The sequence below is a fragment of the Dromaius novaehollandiae genome, chromosome 20 (assembly GCF_036370855.1).
Source record: "Dromaius novaehollandiae isolate bDroNov1 chromosome 20, bDroNov1.hap1, whole genome shotgun sequence".
Classification (NCBI taxonomy): domain Eukaryota; kingdom Metazoa; phylum Chordata; class Aves; order Casuariiformes; family Dromaiidae; genus Dromaius; species Dromaius novaehollandiae.
The window spans coordinates 1,839,859-1,846,121 of NC_088117.1; positions in this window are offsets into that span (position 1 = coordinate 1,839,859).

Consider the following 6,263-nt stretch of genomic DNA (forward strand, 5'->3'; position numbering starts at 1 on the left):
CAGGGGTTTAACAGTGAGACTCTCCAGGCTTTAGCTCCCGGCATCCCTTCCCCATAGCTGAAAGTTTCACTGCCCACAAGCCTGCTGCCTCGGTGTAATGAGAGGTACCCTGCTGTACCCAGCAGCTCTGCAGCTTCACCTCTCAGTTTCTCCAGGAGGTGGATGAACACCATCCAGTCCGGCGATGTGCTGAGGGCCAGCCCTTCCCAGTAGTCTGAAGCTTCCTCTGTACTTCCTTCAAATTGGTCTGGCTCCTCTGACCAGCCTGCTACGAGGACTGTGCCAGGCCTGGGAATCTCCCCACCACCTTTGGCAGTAAAGACCGACAGGAAAAAACACTGAGCTTCTCTGTGCAGCCTTATCATCCCTGAAGGCTCTTTTATATCCTGGACGTCCCACCCATCCCCTAGTCAGCTTTCTGCTTTTGATAACTTAAGGGAATGTTCTTTAACCAGCTATAGCATCCTTTTCAGGGTGCGCTGCACATTCATTTTTAACCTTTTAAACTGCTGTTTACAGTTGATCTGACACGTTTTGTGAGCTTTCCTGTTCTCATCTAGACAAGCTTTCTGTTCCTGAAACATTGGCCTTTTCTGTAGTACTTCCATTTAACTGTCCTACTGAGCCGGGAAGGGGGCTTTCAAACCACTTCATTTTCTTTTTGAATTGTGACACACATTTTATCAAAGCTTCTAATGCAGTATTTAAGAGCCTCCAGGCTATGTTTAGGATCTGTGGCAGGGAGCTTGATAGTTTGCCCCTTTTCTACATGGTTCCTTTTCCTGATATTGTTATGGGATGTGCCTGGCCCTCTCTATACCACTGCTAAACCTTCTGATACTGTGATTTTTATTACGGAGCAGTTCCCCCCAGTAACTTTTCAGCCAGGTCCCAAGCAGCCAAGATTCAGCCCAGAACAATCCCTTTCCTTGTGAGTTCTAAATCTCATCATTCCAAGAAGCTTCATTTACTGTAGCCACAAATCATACTGTAGCCACATCTCATCTTAATGAAGTGTTCACTCAGCCTCAGTGAAAGCATTTGCAAGTTGTGCCCTCACTCCTGTGACAGCCGTCTGGCAATGTCAGGGGGGTCAGTGGTCATTTTTGCTTCATGTCCTTCTCCAAGTGCTCTGAATGCCCAGGGCCCTGTTTGTCTCCCACATGCTTTTTGGTCTCCCAGATGTGGTAATGTTCCTGTCTGAGTCTGCCCAGGATGTCTGCATCTCTGTTTGCATTTGATCAGGTCTGGTCAAGTTATGGTTTTAAAAGTTACAGTTATGGCCTTAAAACAACTTCTGCCAGGAAGGGAGCTGAGGCTGCATGCACATACTGAGCGTGGGCTGGGTTTCGGGGTGCAGTGCATCCTGCAGCCCCTCTGCACAAGGCCAGTTTGGGCTGCTTGTGCTCCACAGCAGGTTTTCATTGCCACACTCCACAAACCTGCCTCTTCTCCACCTCCCTGCACACTGGGTGCTCCGAGGCTCCGAGGCTCCGCTCCCACCCCAATGTTTTGGCAAACCATAATTCTGACCATGGCAGAGGGGAGACTTTGGGGCAGATCATCAGCTCCTCATATGAGTGTGAACACCCCACATCACTTGTCCTGGGAGAGGATGTAGGGCTGGTCAGGAGATCTGGATTTGGACCGTGCTCAACAGGCATATTCCTGGCCTTGGAGGCTGGACCGTGTGCCAGATGCTGCCTGCTTCTCCTTGTACTGGACTTGCCAGCCCCATGCAGGCCAAGAGGGTAGGCAGGGCGAGGGTGCAGGGTGGATAAGGTGAGGACTTGCAAGGAGGCATGAGCCATGGTATGAGGGAAGCCTTGGGGAATGATGCCTTGTGTCCCATGGGTCACAGAGAGTGGAGATGTTGAGATGTCTGTTCATCGGCCTGTGTGTATCTGTCTGCAGAGGGGAGCATAGGCCTTTCCTCTGCCTGGCTGGTGGCCCTGGGGCATCCCCCTTCATCCTATGCCTCCAAGCCCAGATGCCCTTCCCAGGCACTGCCTAGGGGCAAAGCCACCGGGCCACGTCCCAGAGCAGCACCACATCCCTAAGGCTCCCTGCTGCTCTCCCTGTCCTGCCACGGCAGCCCCAGCCATACAGATGGCTCCTCCACCGCGCCGGGTCGCAGCCTCCACCCTCACGTGCGGTTGCTTTTTGTGTCCCTTCTCGCTGTGTGTCGGCCTCACCCCGTCCATCCCCTCCCCTCCGCCGCCTGCGCCCCCCTTGCACAGCCCCCACCAAAGCCAGCCACACACACAAGTGAACTTTTCTGCGTTTTCCAGCAATTAAAAAGAATAAAGCAACAGTTGTCTCCAGGCAGGGCATGGATCCTGGTGACCCTGATTTTCTGTGTGGCTGGGCAGGGTGAATGGGGCTATTGAGACCCCGATGACTGGCATCTCCACTCCAGGATTGTCTCCCCTTCCAAGTCCCCCTCCCCGCACTCTCCTCCTCCCTACCCTCCTCCCTGCTTTTAATTTCCTTCCTGGAGAGAACTGCTCATCCCCTTCCCATTGGCCAAAGGCCTGAAAGGGAATGGAGGAGACAAGGGAAGGATTAAAGACACTCTGCTTAGGAGCAGGCAGCCTGAATACAAGATGCACCGGCTGGGAAAGAATGGGGGCTTAGTGGGGCACCAGATCAGACCCGCCTCCGCCGTATTCAGCACGACCTGCATTCCTGCATTGCTAAGCAGGGCCATTTCTCCCCAGAGCCAGTGCAGAGAGGTCCGCCACTGTCTCCCACTGCACCTGCCATCGCAGGTAGGTCTGGCCAGGAAGGGTGGTGTGGAGGTCCTGCTGCACTGCTGTGCGTTGGGGTGTGGTGATGGCGGGGGAAAGCAGCACTAAGCGCTTGTGAGCCGACCTTCCCTCGGATCAGTCAGCCCAGCCGCTGTGCTTCCCATGCCGGCCCCGCAAGGATGAGGACGTACTGCAAGCCTGTGGCAGCTCTACAACTATCCTAGAAGTGCTGCAGGGCAATTGGAGTCTCCAGGACTGTGACAGACCTGGCCCTCATCCCAGCAGAACTATGGGCCTGATTTTCATGAAGGCAACATGCAGGGTGCAAGTTTACAGCAAGAACCGCTGTTTCAGTGCGCAAAGGAAGGCTGGAGCCCGAAGGTTGCAGCTTAGGCTTCCAGTTGCCCTTATGGAGAAGGGCTGGGCACTTCCAGACATAGCCTCAAGACCAGGGACACTTGTGTCCCATTGTTCATCAACCAGGTCCTCTCAACCTTGGAGGAGCCCAAGAAAAACGTAGATGCTCACTGCCCTTCCAGCACCCCCTAGAGTCATGCAGTCTGGGGTGCAGATGGGCCTCGGTAGTTTGTGTGCATTCCTCCTGCAGATCCCATCTACCCTGTCCCACCAGCATGGGAGTGATGGAGGACTTGTCACTCTCTGGTCTTTGGGCTGCTCCATGGGCAGCTCTGGGGCAAGGTGAATATTGCTGCTGAAAATGGCCCTGAGGAGAGGCTGGAGCAGAGCAAGTTGGTGGAGCACGGACCTGGGGCCACACTGAGCGTGTGTGAGGGGCCCAAGGGGGTTTGACCATCTATCATTGATCAAACTCATGGGGATACAAGGGGAGTCACCCAGGAGCAGGACTGTGTTGTTGGCAGCAGCTAAGGCTTTTCCACACCTTTTGCATGCTCCACATCAACCAAATGTCATGTATCAGGCAAGGAACCAGAGCAGCAGCCCTGTGCAGGTAGGAGTGAGTGACCTCCAGTTATGGGAAGTGCTAGGACTGGTGCCTGCTGTCCTCAAGGCAATGCTGGGCTCTCTTCCCAAGGGCACCCGTTTTGCCACAGCAAGGCTGGTTCCCCAACCATGAAGCCAGAGCAGCAAAGCCCCCTCCGCATTGTTAGTGTGCTGGATTGGCCCTTCATGATTGCACACACAGGTTCCCTACAGCAGGGATGGAAACACCCCTCTTTCTCTGTGAATAGGGAATTTGAGGATGACACTCTCTAGCTGGAGCTGGTTTCTGTGTGTTTCTTCAAAGAACATGAAGAGGTTGTTCTTGGAAACCTCTCTGGGTCCCTGCTGATATCTGTCCTAGAGCTTTGTTCTTTTGGGAGAGCAAGTCCCTGGTTGAGCCCAGAAAGCTTCTGAAGTGCACAAAAGGTTTCCAAGCTGAAAAAATGGTGGTCTGCAGCAGGGAGCAATGACAGCTCTGGTGCAGAAGTAGCAGAGCTGTCATGCCTAGTGTGAGAGAACAGATTTGGCCATTAATGTGCCCTGGCCTTTGGCTGGGTTTTGTAGGCTGTCCTGAGCTCTGTGCTGCTTCAGCCTTCCTTTGTGGGTACCCAGAGCCACTCATGCAGAGCCAACAAGGGCACATGCCACATGTGGTGGCCTAGTGGCTGTCACATTCACTGGAGTGGAGGCGAGTGACATGGCAGCAGAATAGATGGGCTGAGAACAAGAGGAGTAACTATGAGACTAATTCAAGCTGGAGAAGAAAATGATGGGAGAAAATGGCCAGGTAGATCAGCAAAGAGCAGTTCTGTTTCCCTGAAGCAGCAGCTCCAAATGCACACCAAGGATCACACACCGCTAAGAGCACTGTGGGAAGCCGAGGTTCCCAGGTAGGGACAGAGCTCGGGACTGTACACACAAAACTCTGGGGCCCTGCATTGCACGTGTCTGCAGAGAGGGCTCTGAGCTGCCATGCCCCATGTCCTATGTAGTAGCTAGTGCCATTTTAGGTTCTGGTGGATGTCCCACCTGTCCCCACCTCCTGTTCCAGATTTCTTGTGGGCCTGTGCCATACCTACCGGCCTCATCTCAGTTTCTTTGCATACCCCTAAGCTGAACAGCATCTCCAGTGAGTAGGATGGAGCCCTGGTGATTGCATGAACATGTCCTGGGGAGCCAAGGGTGGGATGTGGCCAAGCATGTGAAGGTGGCCTGTCAGGGCAGCCTCTATTGCTCTCCAGGCTCTTAACTGTACTGAAATGGGGCAGGATTCAGGAGCCAAACTACAGCCACCTTCTGCCATTTGCAATGCCCCCGGGGCACCCAAGACATCCACACAAGGCTGGAAGATGGGATGCTGACCAACAGACCCTGTGGCAGATGGAGGCCAGGCAGGACATGTGAGAACATCTCAGATAGCCCTAGGAGCTTGTGTGTGAGCATCTCAATCCCTCCTCTCTCTCCACAGCCTGCAAAGAAGCCTAGACATCATCTCTACATTGACACCTCACTGTCAGAGCTGAATCCCACCCCACTGACCAAGCTGCACAAGTCCATGTCCCAGTTACAGCTGCATTCTCTGCACTGCATGTGACCATCACAGTCTCCATGGTCCAGCTGGCATCACTCAAACAGCAGCTGGGTGGCTTTGAGGCTGGAAATATCCTGACACAAAAAGGCTACAGGCAGCCTCCTGAAATCCTCCTGCCCTTCAGCACCTTGACAAGCTGGAGGCCATCAGCTTCTATCTTCATATGCTGTCATCATTTTAACAAATCTAACAGTATTTGGTACTAACAGCCCTAGCTGCCAGAGTCCTGTGACTAAGACAGAAACTGCTCTGGTCTCAGAGAAGAGCACAGAATTATTCCCAGAAGCCTGTCTCCGTTTTTGCCCTGGAAGGAAAGGGGAAAAAAAACCCCAACATGCTCATCTTTTTCTCCACCAGAGAAGAGCCACGTCCCTTCAGGTGTCCCACAAACTGATGTGCCACCAGCCTCGACACCATCAGTAACACAGAGCTCACCTCCACCTCCACCTTCATCACTGTGTAAGAGCATGGCAGGACCAGCAAACCCAGTATAGAGTGAGGCCCCTTGCTCTTGCTGTTCAGGGGAATATGTAGGCCTGCCGCATCTGATCCTTGCTGTGGCCCATATATTGTCCAGAAACAAGCTCTGCCTCTGTGGGAAACAGCAGGAACCTATCCAGGGCTGTGGCAAGAGTGTCAAAGAACAGCCCTTTCCATGGCTGAGCTTCTGCTGCCTCCATCCAGCAGACTGGAGCTGGCACAGCCCCAAGGGTGGCTTTGGTTCCCCATGTCTTGCATGCTTCAAGAGGAGCAGCACACACAGCCACATACTTCATGCATACACCAGGGCTCTGCCATGCAGGGAGGGAGGACAAGGAACTTTTATGGCCCTGATGCCACTCACTCAATAAAGCATGGGGCTTTATTGGGATTTGCTTGGCTGGGACACATGAGGGACCCAAGATAGGGCTGGCAGATATGGCACGGGGTCAGGCTGAAGTGGCCAATCCTTGATCAGG